This window comes from Liolophura sinensis, chromosome 1, assembly GCF_032854445.1.
Source record: "Liolophura sinensis isolate JHLJ2023 chromosome 1, CUHK_Ljap_v2, whole genome shotgun sequence".
NCBI classification, from domain to species: Eukaryota; Metazoa; Mollusca; class Polyplacophora; order Chitonida; family Chitonidae; genus Liolophura; species Liolophura sinensis.
This window is the reverse complement of record NC_088295.1, coordinates 53,286,805-53,302,317: the sequence shown is the minus strand read 5'-3', so window position 1 is coordinate 53,302,317 and position 15,513 is coordinate 53,286,805.

Genomic DNA, 15,513 nt, shown 5'->3' with positions numbered 1-15,513 from the left:
GAGGCCACAAATAAAAATTGGAAATAGAGAAGGAAGTCAATTAAAGAAGAAGACAGGGAAAACAATAAGAAGACCCATGGGACCAAAGAAACTTAACAACCAGGAAACGAAGACCAGAAACATGAAAGACATCATGACAATAGGACTATCTCTTGCTTCAACTAAGTGGATGAGGCCTGACATCCTTGCTCCTCATTTATACTTGTCGCACCTGTTACAGGCACAGGTTTCCAGTACGCTGGTTTTTCCTGGACGGCGTCCGGTATAAGTGGCGGGAGCTCCTTAACTCCACGCCACAGAGGAGGAAGCAAGAGAAAACTGTTGTTTTCTGTCTGTGTAAATTTCTGTATAGGCAACTCATTGTAATTCTTTAATGCAGATCTATGTATTTCTAATGTAAAGATAACGTTAATCTCTGTAAATAGCTTACTATTTATCCCCTTTCTGTTAAATGACCATGGCAGCATTTGAACCTATACAATAAGCTATAACATGCTACCACAAAGAGGTTAATCCCACTAATTGACTCATGTACATATGTAAATAGTATACCAACGCACTGCTGGTATGTAACCAAAATATTCATGTGTTAAAAAAAAAATAAATAAAACACTGATTTGATGGGCCACGATATCCGCCAGGAAAGTGGCCCTAAAACCAGTAAATAAAAAAAAAAATACATCGGCCGTTCTTGCAGAGCTCGCTCGGAGAACTCGTCTCTCTTCCTGAGTAAGGATACTGAGGCAAAGTCCTGAATAACGCCTGGCGGGTATTAAACGAAGCTTACAGCCTGCCAAAGGCAATCGGAGCTTATCACGCCAGCTTCTGTCCTGATTACGAGGGCCGGACTGAGTGCTCAGTCGGTGCGTACGCATTACCTCTGTATATATATCTTCAATAAACTGTCGCAAACTTATCCAGTGTGTTCTGGTTCGTCTATAAATCTCGGGAGCCCCTGCTCGAAACAAGTCTGTCCCTGGGGATTAAGCTATATGGACGATCTTTATAACATTCTGTTACCTGGCTCCGTAACACCACAATATCATTTACAAGGAACTCCAGCGACTCTGTGTAAATAGTCTAGCTGCAGTAGCACGCCCGGGATATAGCTGAAAATTGTGCAAACCCAACGGATACAAGACCACTGACAGCGATTCCAGCTTACAGAAATATCGCGGACGTCAGAGCAAGCGCCTCGGCTTAAACATGGCGTTTCAATAATTTTATTATATTTCATGAAAGAAAACAGAGAGAAATATCCCCTGTATAAGAGAAAGGCGAAGGGGCAAAATTTAAATTCTTCAGTTGTAATAAATTCAGAGAAAAAAAAATGTGTCATATGATTTAATTAATTTTAACCTTCGGTATCCCTAAAGAATTTTGCACTGACTCTCATATTTGTTATTTAGAAACTGCTGATTAACGCTAAAATGAACGACAAAAATGTGTTTGGGGAGATGAATGCAGAGACGGACAGAGCCGGTATGCTACTGTCTGACATAATTTATGATACCGTCGTTGAATATTACACGGCTCGTAAATCAACGTCTGTTGTGGTCTGTAAATGGTACAACACTTTGTGAAATGACCCTTCGGCTAACTAAATCGTTGTAAACGATCTCAAAATGAAGTCATGTACAGTAGTTCTGTGTTATTGATTGTACGTTAAATGTGATGACAACTCAGCATTTTGAGTATTTCTAGACCAGTGAGGTCTAATAAATTGCAATTAACATCCCTGCCTTTTTTCTCCTCTTGCCAGCTATCGCACTGTCGTCGCTGCTCTGGTTTTACTCTGTATGCTGTACGTCTTTAATTATATCATATGTCACTTCATGCAGTGAATAGGTAAAGTCTGCGTCACAGATTCGTCCGCGCAATCTGTTAGCAACGTGCTTGACTGGATAAAATTCTCAAGATGGCTGCCTCCATACAAACCAGTCATTTGTGCAGTACTGTCATTTTGTTTTACATTTGATTCGGTGAAACCTCATTAAAATAATAACCCATGTTACTTGGTAGAAAACCTGACTATCCTGCTTTCGACTGAAATATGTTTCAGCCAGGTACTGCCTTGTCATTTAATGTAAGTGCTTTAATTTAATGGCAGTGCAACATATATGGAAGCGGAACCAAATATAGGATGTTTCATTCTTCCAGATAAGTACACTCAGATACGACACAAAATCAGGAGTGTCACCCTCCACTGCCTATATTACATTATAACACACGACTGTTACTGTCTTTGTTACACCATAACACACAACTGACTGTCTATGTCACATCATAACACAAGACTGTTTCTGTTACATCATAGCACAACACTGATTGTCACATCACAACATAAGCATGTCTCTGCCACATCATAACACAGGACTCACGATCTCTGTTACATGATAACACAGGGTTCCAGATTTATGTTACATCATAACACAAAACTGTTACTGTCTCTGTTACATCATAACACAAGAATGACTGTCTTTGTCACACTGTAGAGCAGGACTGTACCTGTCACACAATCACACAAGACTGTCACATCATAACACATGGCTCACGGTCTCTGTTACATAATAACACAGGGTTCCAGACCTACGTTACATCATGACACGGGAATCACAATGTATGTTACATCATACCTTACAATCTATGTTACATTATAACTCCCAGTCTGTGTTACATCATGTGTCACAATCTACGTTACATCATAACTCACAATCCATGTTACATCAAAACTCACAATGCAAGTTACATCACAACTCACAATCTATGTTACATCATAACTCACAATCTATGTTACATTATAACACAAGATTAACTACTTGAGCAAAGTCATAGGACAGGAATTGGTTGTCTGCATTGTAGGCGTATCTCAACAAAAGCTTGTGATTGTCTATTCTACACGTACATCACCCCTGAAGAGTTACTGTTTATGTCACATCATATAATATGAGTGACTGGCATTGTCTTTGTTACATCATAACATCACTTGTATGCAGTTGTGTTGAAGGATAATGAACCTTACGATTTAAACCGTCTACTTATTTTAACTCTTGCTTTTATGTGTCTGTAAACTCACCTAAGACAGTGCACACGAAGTCCTAATTCTTTTCTATTTCTAAGTATGCGAGGTTTTTAATCACGTGTTATACATCATTACATCGAAATGGTCTAGAGAAAAGAGCAACGTGTTACTTTCGGCGTTACGTCTGAAATGATTTTGCTTTTGTATGCTCTTCAAATCTATGCATTACCTTACATAGGCCTTGTGCCTGTGGACCTTGAAATGAATAAATCACTCAATAAATCAATAAATGGGGATGTTCTTCTGCCTTATGACCGCCTCGGGAGGCGGTAGATTCAAGGTCAATCCTGGGTCGGGTCACACCTAAGATCTTTAAGGAGGAAGTTCTAAGTTCCTCGCTTGGCGTTCAGCATGAATAGGATAGTGCAACGACTATCCCCGTTCCGGGGCAGCTTACATGCCTTCGGTGAGTCGTCTCAGTGAAACAACACTAGATAAAACTTCTTCGTCGTCATATTACTGAAAAATTGTTAAGTACCACGTTAAACACCAAGCACTCACTCACTCTCTCATTCTTCCTTAGGACTCAGAAACGCTTCGTTATTAACCAATATCTTTAGCACTGGTCCACAACAATGACACAAGGAAAACTAATTCTAGGTGTCTTGGTTTAACAGATATTACAGTTTATCAACAAAAATAATACAGGTTTTTTCGTGCTCTACATGGATTTAACAGTTTATGCTGAGGTAAAGTTTTCCGGTTTGCACACACTCTGCTCACATTCCCATGCAGTATGGTTTAGATACATTGACAGAATAGCGGTTCCACGCGAGGAGAGCACGTGTGCAGTTTCAGTTGTTTTAAAAGCGGAAATAGGAAAAAGAAAAGTTGAAAATTGGATAAGACATGCAGTGCTAATGATCATGCTTGCCTGTATTGTTTCTGTTTGTGGGGTTGGTAGCCGGGAACCGTTTGGCATGGGACGATCTCGCCATTCATATGATGGCTGAGAAACAGGAAACCCTCGAGCGGACCTTCGGTACATTGGTCTCCTGATCTGACAAAAAGCAATTTATGAGTGGTGTAATAATAATAATAATAATAATCAAGAGAGTGTATGGAAACTGACAGAGAACCTCGCTACCTCGACCTTTCTAAAACAGGGCGAGGCAGCGAGGTAACGTGGCAGCAGAGGTAACGAAGTAGCGAAGCGCGGTAACGAGGCCTTGGATCCTTGCAGTTATTTGTTTGCGCGTACAGCCCAACAGGGGTAACTTTTACATTTATCAGAAGTGCACCAGATTTTATGACCTACTTAGAGCACATACACGCACACCATACGTGTCCGTGGAAGTTCAAGCTGACATTCACTGAGAAATTTGAGAGAGTCTGGACTGGATTGCCCTGCTCCTCTACCCGATCCATGCAATCGGAACTGTTTCTTCCACGCACCATACTTCGATGACTAAGAGCTTCGAGTACCTTGTAGTAGAAACAAATTCGAATACATCTGACGACATTGGCAAACATCACGTGGTCATAACTGAAGCTTTGCCAAATCTGAATTCATTCGGTGCTATAAGTGATTGACCCAACTCGTCAATGTAAGATGTGTCTGAAGGGTGGAAGGTACAGGCACGTGGTAATTGATCAGCTATCATCTGTGGATGGAGTAAGCTAAGCAGAACGAACACGCTTGATCCTCAGTGTCGGAAGGACGGCTATTGTTGCGTGCCCGCCCATGCCAGACGACTGTGGGTGAATATTTGGACGCCTTCATTGCCATACAGACGGCTGTGGTGCAACATTACCACGTGCTCCTCACTGACGGACGACTGTGAATAAATATAACGGCGTGCTCCTCATTGCCGGACGACTGTGAATGAATACTACGGCGTTCTCCTCATTGCCGGACGACTGTGAATAAACATTATGGCGTGCTCTTCATTGACGCACGACTCTGAACAAATATTACGGCGTGCTCCTCATTGCCGGACGACTGTGAATGAATATTACGGCGTGCTCCTCATTGCCGGACGACTGTGAACACATATGACGGCGTGCTCCTCATTCCCGGACGACTGTGAATGAATATTACGGTGAGCTCCTCATTGCCGGACGACAGTGAATGAATAATACGGCGTGCTCCTCATTGACGGACGACTGTGAATGAATATAACGGCGTGCTCCTCATTTCCGGACGACTGTGGGTGAATATTTGGACGCCCTCATTGCCATACAGATGGCTGTCTCTTCATTACCGCGTGCTCCTCATTGACAGACCGCAATGGATGAATATTACGGCGTGCTCCTCATTGACGGACGACTGTGAATGAATAATACGGCGTGCTCCTCATTGACGCACGACTGTGGGTTAACATTTCGACGCCTTCATTGCCATACAGACGGCTGTGGTTCAATATTACCACGTGCTCCTCATTGACGGACGACTGTGAATAAATATAACTGCGTCCTCCTCATTGCCGGACGACTGTGAATGAATATTACGGCGTGCTCCTCATTGCCGGACGACTGTGAATAAATATTATGGCGTGCTCCTCATTGACGGACGACTCTGAACGAATATTACGACGTGCTCCTCATTGCCGGACGACTGTGAATGAATATTACGGCGTGCTTCTCATTGCCGGACGACTGTGAACGAATATTACGCGTGCTCCTCGTTGACAGACGACTGTGAATGAATAATACCGCGTGCTCCTCATTGCCGGACGACTGTGGGTGAATATTTGGGCGCCTTTTTGCCATGCAGACGGCTGTCTCCTCATTACCACGTGCTCCTCAATGACAGACGACAATGGATGAATATAATGGCGTGCTCCTCATTGACAGACGACTGTGAATGAATATTATGGCGTGCTCCTCATTGCTGGACGACTCTGAACGATTATTACGGCGTGCTCCTCATTTCCGGACGACTGTGAATGAATATTACGTTGTGCTCCTCATTGACGGACGACAGTGAATGAATATAATGGCGTGCTTCTCATTGACGGACGGCTGTGAATGAATATGACGCCGTGCTCCTCATTGCCGGACGACTGTGAACGAATATTACCGCGTGCTCCTCATTGCCGGACGACTGTGAATGAATATTACGATGTGCTCCTCATTGACGCACGACTGTGAATGAATATTACGGTGAGCTCCTCATTGCCGGACGACAGTGAATGAATAATACGGTGTGCTCCTCATTGCCGGACGACTGTGAATGAATATTACGGCGTGCTCCTCATTGTCGGACGACTGTGGGTGAATATTTGGACGCCCTCATTGCCATACAGATGGCTGTCTCTTCATTACCGCGTGCTCCTCATTGACAGACCGCAATGGATGAATATTACGGCGTGCTCCTCATTGACGGACGACTGTGAATGAATAATACGGTGTGCTCCTCATTGCCGGACGACTGTGAATGAATATTACGGCGTGCTCCACATTGCCGGACGACTGTGAATGGATATGACGGCGTGCTCCTCATTGCCGGACGACTGTGAATGAATATTATGGCGTGGTCCTCCTTGACGGACGACTGTGAATGAATATGACGGCGTGGTCCTGATTGACGGACGAATGTGAACGAATATTACGGCGTGCTCCTCGTTGCCGGACGACTGTGAATGAATAATACGGCGTGATTCTTATTGCCGGACGACTGTGGGCAAATATTATGACATGCTCTTCATTATTGGACGGACGGCTATGAGTGAATTTTACAACGTGCTCCCTATTGAGAGGCGAACATTGGTAATTATTATGGTGAGCTCCTATTTGGCCGAAGGGTGTCTGTGAGTGATTATCACGGTGTGCTGCTCATTCTCGGACGATTGTGGATGGATATTACGACCGCCTTCTCATTGTCGAACAGGCGACCGTGGGTTATTACGGCGTGCTCCTCATTGCCGGACGGGCGGTTAGGAGTGAATATTACAACGTGCTCCTCATTGTAATGAGTAATGAATGATACGGTGTGCTCCTCATTGCCGGACGACTGTGAATGGATATTACGGCGTGCTCCTCATTGCCGGACGACTGTGAATGAATATTACGGCGTGATTCTCATTGCCGGACGACTGTGGGCAAATATTAGGACATGCTCTTCATTATTGGACGGATGGCTATGAGTGAATTTTACAACGTGCTCCCTATTGCCAGACGAATATTGGTAACTATTTTGGTGAGCTCCTTTTTGCCCGACGGTTGTCTATGAGTGATTATCACGGTGTGCTGCTCATTCTCGGACGACTGTGGATGAATATTACGACCGCTTCCTCATTGTCGAACAGGCGACTGTGGGTTATTACGGCGTGCTCCTCATTGCCGGACGGGCGGTTAGGAGTGAATATCACAACGTGCTCCTCATTGCTGGACGGACGGCTAGGAGTGAATATTACCACGTGCCGGCTGGACGAGTGTGGGTAAATCTTACCGGGTGCTCTTCTTTACCGGACAGCTGTGGGTGATTTTCCTCGACTTTCCATTACCGGACGATGGACCTCCGTGGCTCAGTTGGTTAGCGCGCTAGCGCAGCGAAATAACTCAGGAGCCGCTCACCAATGCGGTCGCTGTGAGTTCAAGTGCAGCTCATTCTGGTTTCCTGGCCGAACGTGGGGAGGTCTCTCAGCAACCTCCGGATTGTCGTGGGCTTCCTCCGGGGTCTGCCCGGTTTCCTCCCACCATAATGCTGGCCACCGTAGTACAATTGAAATAATTTTGAATACGGCGTAAAACACCAATCAGATAAATAAATAAATAATTGCGGGACGAACGGCTGTGAGTGACTGCTATGACGGACGACTGTGGGTGAATATAACTATTAGGACGTTTTGGGGCCGGACGGACATATATGAGTGAATATTACACGGTGCTCCTTATTGCCGGACGACTCTATTTGGGTGTCGCGGTGTCATGGTGTATTCCTCTTTGCCGGTCGGATGGCTGTTGTTGCATAAATATTACTCTTCATCAACAGTTGTGGGTGGATGTTACGATATGCTCCTCACTGCGGAGAGACTGTGGATGAATATTACGATGTGCTCCTCATTGCCGAACGACTGTGGCTAAATATTACGATAGGCTCCTCATTGCGGAGCGACTGTGGCTGAATATTACGATATGCTCCTCATTGCCGAGCGACTGTGGCTAAATATTACGATAGGCTCCTCATTGCCGAGCGACTGTGGCTGAATATTACGATATGCTCCTCATTGCCGAGGGACTGTGGCTGAATATTACGATGTGCTCTTTAATACCAGACGGTAAGTGAATATTGCTTCTTCAGAACTGTCATTTAATTAAACCATACCAGCTTATGTCCGTGAAAGGCCATTTATAGGGTCATAATATCAAACGGATTTGTTATTTCTCCTGCAAAAATCGTCACAGGCACAGCTTGATTATAAATATATGTGATACAATGATGTGTTGGGCATTGCGAACTTATTAGAGCCCCAGTATGCGCTCATTGGCGATGGTAACTAGTCAGACAAATAATCCCGGACAGTTAGAAGTCTGACAAAATACTAAAGTGAACACTAGACGTTAAGTAGAATGGTATTCAAGACATTAATAAATAATGTTTAATGGCGGGCAATAAAGGGCATTGCATTAACTCAGCAATGCCATGCAGTAACCGGACATACCTATTTGACTGTCTTGGCAACTCTGACACTCATAGCCAAATTCCTGGAGTTCGAACCCAATGTCAAAACACACCCCGGATTAGAGCAGCATCTCACTAAAGCACAGACTTGAAATGCTGTATATCATCCAGCTTGATTTAACTATAACCTTCCTTAAATCTTCTGGTTACATCTGATGAACCGTACGTAAATGTGAGAGGAAAGAGCTTTAGCTCTTCGCTTTTTATACAGAAGCCCGATCACGCCACGGGAAAACATATCACGTGGTTTTTTTTAACCAATCAACCAACAAGAACGTGGGACAAGAGGAAATGAGAGATGGGGATTGGTTATCTCAGCGAGGAAATGCCCTGGTGTGAACACGCGCCGAGAGCATGGCTGAGGCATGGGAATGTAACTGTACATATTAGGTAAGCTATTTTAAACCAATGGGCAAAAAATTAGGACAAGAGCAAATGGTAGATGTAGATTTCTTATCTCAGCGAGGAAATGCCCTGGATGTGATCACGCGCCGAGAGCATGGTTGAGGCCTGGGAAAAGCATGGGAATGTAATGTACATATCAGGTGAGTTATTTTAAACCAATGAGAACATAAGTACGACAAGATCAAATGGCGGATGGGGATTTGATGTGATCATGCGCCGAGAGCGTGGTTGAGGCCTGGGAATGTTATTGTACATGTAGTTTGGGATTGTGGAACTGCTATGTAGATCAGGCAAGCACACAACAGATGCTTAATAAATGTGAATCCGACTCACAACAAGAACATTCAGAACTTCAGGACGTTGACTTTAATAGGTCCATGTTCAGGATCTAGGCTGTTTGCAGATGGATCTCTGCTACACCACATGTAGCAGGAAGGGGCGAAACGAGATAACCTAACTGCTCCACTGGAAGCTGTGCCAGAGGCGCTCTCATATACTCAGGAACTCCACCTAAGTCTCTCAGTGCAGAAATGTTATATGATATGTGTTGATGTGAGAGGCCTAAGTAAAGTTTGAGAGTTTCTGCGAGCTAAGGTGCACAGACCTGCACTGCTTTTCGCCTTACAAAATCCCAGTCCGAATGCAAATTGTGGTATATTTTTTAGGCTATGTCTAAAGCTAGTTGTTACGGCCTGAATGCAGAGTGCTACCTAATTACTCTCACACCGCTGTTTCCCACATTCTCCAATCATACCTGGCTTTATTTTACAACTAGTTCCAGTACTCTGACTGGTAGGTTGAGAAATAGAGAGACCCCAGAGACCCAGCCGCTGGCAGGTCAACTACAGGTTGCAGCGCGAATAAGCACTCCACACAAACCTCTAGCTAGTCAAATCCACGTCGTAACATTTTCTCTTCCAATCACTACGTACAAATTCCAACCAAGTATCCGTTCTCGCGAATTATATCTGCTGTTAGTGAAGGGTTTTAGGATAATTTTCAACGTTGTTGTGACGTATGCCATGTAGTTAATATAACATATTAAAAGTTGCATATTTTCTATAAACTTTAATCCAGACATCTACGTGTTTTAAGCACAGTGCTTTTCCATTATCGAAGTTCGTGAACAGTACTGATGCCTGTTTGTACTTAAAATAATCGTCCAGGTAAATCCAAGCCTGCTGTTAAGCACCTTATATCTCAAGAAAAGCACTGTTCATTTGGTGTCCAGGTAAAACTCCACAAACTGTCGTTGAAATGTAAAGATGACACTGCCTTTAAAACAACTCCGCAGGAACTTTGTGTTTTCTGGGCACAAAATTCACAAAATAAAAATTTTCTGTATGCCAATGAGAGAAACTTATCCGAGAAAAAAAGCTATAAGTTTGATTTTTTTTACAAATTTCTTTTAACTATTAACAGTAGATGTACATATACATGTATATGGTTAGATGAGATAAGAAAAAATATTCTGTATGTCCATTGGGATAAACTTTTATAAATATTTATATGAGAGAAAGAATGTAAAGTATAAATTCAGTTTTGTACAATTTTTTTTCGCTGTTCATGACAACAGTACATATGAAACAGAATGTGAAATAGAAAGGATAAGAAATATCCTGTACGTCCATTAGAGAAACTTATATGAAAGAAAGAATGTAAACTATAAGATTTTGTTAAAATTTCTGTTTACTGTTCATGGGAGTAATAAATCTCTATGGTGACACAAAATAAAAAATGTCCTGTATGCCATTTGGATTAATTTACAAGAGGGAAAGAATGTAAACGTGTTCATGAAGACAATAAATCTCTGTGGTGAGACAAGATAAAAAATGTCAGTCATGTATGTCATTGAGAGAGACTTATATGAGAAAAATAATTTAAGCAAAATCAGTTCGATTTTGTAAAAATTTCCATTTGCTCTTAACTATTAACAGTAGATGTGCATATACAAGTATGTGGTTAGACGAGATAAAAAGATATCCTGTGTGTTCAATGCGACAATATATACGAAAAAAGAATGTAAGTTATAGGTTCAGTTCTGTACAAATTTCTGTTTACTGTTCATGAGAACAATGTAAGCAAATTTACTGTTCATGAGAACAGTAGATGTACATATACCCTAATTCCTCAACCTTTTTGCATGTGAAAGAACAACTGTCAGTGCAATTTTATGCACAATTGTAATTTGATTTTGGGAAAACTATATTGGTTGGATTTTCAGATTTTAATAATCTAAAGAAGAATACATTCAAATATGCTTGAATAAACACTTTGCAAACGTGTGGAAAAGTTGAAGAATTACAGTACCGGTGCATGTACATGGCTACAAAAGAATAAAATATCTGTAGCATAAAGAGTAAAACTAGAGCAACGAGGATAGTGTGATAGTGGCAACAAGTGAAGTGTGTGCAACTGACTATACTGATGTGTATCAGGAAAGGTAGACAACGAATGCGTTAACAACGCAGATCGCAGTGAGGCTGGCACTTATGTAGATCACACTGATTTTGCTTGATGTCTAACGCATACAGACAACACTGGAATATTTACAACAATGTGAATGTGTGTAACAATACAAGCCACAGCTAATGCGTGCAGCACAAACATGCACAACAAATGCGTTCAGCAATGCAGGACACAGCAATGCGTGCAGTAATACAAGAAAACCAATGTTCATAATTTCTAACATGTTATTATCATCAGAGAAACTAAAATTTTTATATATTTTTCATTCGTTTTTTAAATACCGTTATTTTGGACTTTTGATATTTTCACTTAGGTTTCCATGAAATGCACTCATCTTGAGTCTCCTGAAGCCTAATCTCCCTTTCTGTCATTATTACCACATCGTCTGCATATGCTATTGTAACGGAAATGGCTACAACACAACGTGGACGAGCGGTCTTGCGAATGTGTCAATGCCAGTCAATCACGATCAATCAGTCATGCGGTACTGGAAATGGCTGGCGGCCTTCCCTGTGCAAACCCGTCACCATGCAGGATCTAGGAGGTGGAGAGAAGCAATAAAGATGAAACAAGTAAATCAAGTGCAATATATGTATTAACAGTGTACATGAAAAGTGAAATGAAGCGATGAAAAGGTAAAACGCTCAGGCCTGGTAACGGTCATGTCCTTGGGTGAACGGATAACCCGACACACGCTCCTTCCAGTTCCACGGTCCCTGGCCTGGCCACAGCCCCACTGGCGTCACGGCCCTTAAGTGTCACGGCCCAGCTGGTCGTCCTAAAGTCGTCAGTTAGCCGCAAGCCCTCCGACGGTCTCCGGTCGTCTCGGCAGCCCTCGCGATCCCATAGCGGTACCGTGGCGGTCTCCGGCCCTCACGGTCTTTTAGAGAAAATGCTGCCCTCAGCGCCACCACGAACTTCCAAAAGATTGACAGGCCGCTGGCTCCAAGCCCTTCACTAGCCCTGACTTCCCCGACTTGCGGCTCAGTCCGTCTGCGGCCTTCTCGTCAAGTTGTACTGTCCTGGTCCGCTGCAACGGTTATCTGTGCCTCGCGGAAATAGTCAAAAATAACAGCCACACCCCGCCGCTATGTTCACGGACCTCGATGCGATAGCTTTGCAAATATTTGAGTTCGCACTACATTATATCTGGGACACCTTGAAAATGTACTTCGGACTTATCTACATCACAAAAAAATCACACCAGCCAGTTGGGTGACAGTTTATTTTGAAAAGGCGTAAGTTAAGAGGTAAGATACCAGACATGGATCTGAAAAATAAGACATTGTGTCGTCTTGGAGATAGGCTTACATAACCACTGGAAATAGAAGGCTGAAAATGAAAATAAAAAGGACCCTTATTTGTTGTATCCCACTCATTCTGTCAAAGCGAGTAGAATTTTGACTTAACTTCGTTGAACATCTCTCGACATGATAACGTGTAAGAGACAGATATATTATTCAGCAGAAGCGCTTGTTTTGCAGCCTTGTCCGCTTCTTCGTTACCCTCTATTCCCACGTGGACTGGTGCCATGTCAAACAAATCTCTATCCCCTGAAAATACAACGAGGTTATCAACCATAATAGCTCAAAAATCACAGGAGATACAGTTTGCCAAGAGTAATTCTTAATTGCCTGCAATGCAGCAAGTGAATCCGAAAAAATGACAGCCCTCACTGGTCTATATTCCTCAAGCCAGCGTAAAGAACAGAGGATTGCTAATAACTCACATGTGAAGATCCACAATTTATCAGACATTATAAATGATTGGCATAATTTTATATCCGGTACTGAAAACCCAATACCACACTTCCCTGGGCACTTTGATGCATCTGAAAATAGTTTTTAAAAAGCAGACCAGGTGTTAGACACATAGTTTTTAAAAGACACGCAGAAAAGGTTAGGTTGGTCAGATTTGCGGGTGTACACGCAACGCCATGCAAGCATTTAGTACTTGGAGGAGCCAAGGAGGTGCGGGAAAGGAGTAGCTTTTTCCAGCTTGGTCAGGTCAACACCCACGTCATCAAGGATTTCTCTTGATCGTGCGCGAAAATTTCTGGAATGGCACCCATTGTACAGAAAATCATAATAAGAAGGCTGTAACAGTGGAGAAGCAGGATTATCGTAGGACGACCTAAGAAGAAGAGTGTATTTTAAAGTTCTGAGCCTACGTCTAATCGACAATGGGGGCTTATCGCAGGCAACTTGTACACAACATAACGAAGTCCCTTTAATTGGACCTGTACAAAAAGATAACGCTCGATATTGGGTACTGTCTAAGCTTACCTTTAACCGACTGAATTCTTTGCAGCAATAATCCAGTCTTGACAGAATGAGAGCCCTTTATAACATCAATAAAGAGGTTTTATCTGCTCCCTCCCCCCCCCCCCCTCCCCCGTGAAGTTCTGATCAATATGGTTAGACCAGGTCAAAGACTTATCTAACCACACTCCTAAGTACCTAAATGTAGGTGATATTTTTATGGCATCATTACTCAACAAAAGTGGAGAGTCTAGAATTATGCGTTACGAGTAAATATCATACCTTCGGATTTAACAGGAGAAAATTTAAACCCCCACTTTTTCCCCCAGGAAAAAATAGAGTTTAGGCTTTTCTGGAGGTAATTATCAGCCAGTTTAAAACTTTTGGACGATGCCCATACGGCTGTGTCATCTGCAAAAATACCACATTTAGTTTTAGGATGAACTACACTAGGAAGATCATTTATCATGACATTGAACAATAACGGTGAAATGACACTTCCCTGAGGGGTACCATTCTCCGTAGTAATAGGGTCTGAAAATTCTTTACCTAAACGAAAAGATATTTGTCTATTAGACAAAAAGTTTCTCACCCATGCCAATACCTTTCCCCCAAACCCATCTCTGCCATTTTCTTCAGCACCCCTCTTCTCCACACCATATCATACGCCTTCTCGACATCTAAGAAAACTGCTAAAACATATTCCTTATTTAACAATCCATTCCTAATATCAGATTCTAGCCTAACAACATCCTTCTCCCCACTGCTCTGCGCCTGTTTCTACAGGCTGGCGACGGGGGTGACCCAGTGGCTTGGGCTCGTCTGGCCCACCACGGCAGCACAGTCTAGCGAAGCAAACTTACCTCACATTGTGGACTCGTCTTGCCTGCAAGTTGCCTGACCAGCTAAAAACAAATACTCTCGCTCGGCCAATGCCTAGCGTATAGTAGATGCACAGCGATCTAGTAACACTATAAATGTACTGTTCTCCTCTTTACTTTTTACTGTGCGATAACCACAATATGTCAAAACACTTTATTCTGAAGATAGTGATGACTTGCACATTCATACTGATGATGCTAACTGGCTGAGATTAAAAACAAATATCAGGTGTTACTTGTACTTAGAACCATACTAAGCGTTCTGCAAAATTCAGCTGCAAAGAAACCCTGCCACAGAATGACGGACTACTTTCCAAACCGAGCCTGAATCATTTAACATTCAGTATTACAGAATTCCCAAGCGGTAAATGGCTGAACAATGTGCATGGCATGCAGAAATAACTGTGTTATTTTAGGGTACTGAGCGACACATGCATGAGCTTATTGATTTATTTATTCCATTGGTGTTTTACCCCGTACTCAAATATATTTCACTTATACGACGGCGGCCAGGATTGTGGTGGGGGGAAACCGAACTGAGCCCGAGGGAAACTCACGACCATCCGCAGGATGCTGTCAGGCCTTTCCACATACATGATGAACACATGCATTAAATGGATTTACTTGAACTTAACAATTTACAATTGAATTTATGAATGTGTTCTGTAGTTCGAAATACAAAGTTACCGCATCATTTGAAGCCCTGATTCAGCACACATGCCCAGCGTTATACAAAACAGTCGTCACTCTATGTTTAAGTTCGCTGAAAGTAACTGCTAATCTATGTTG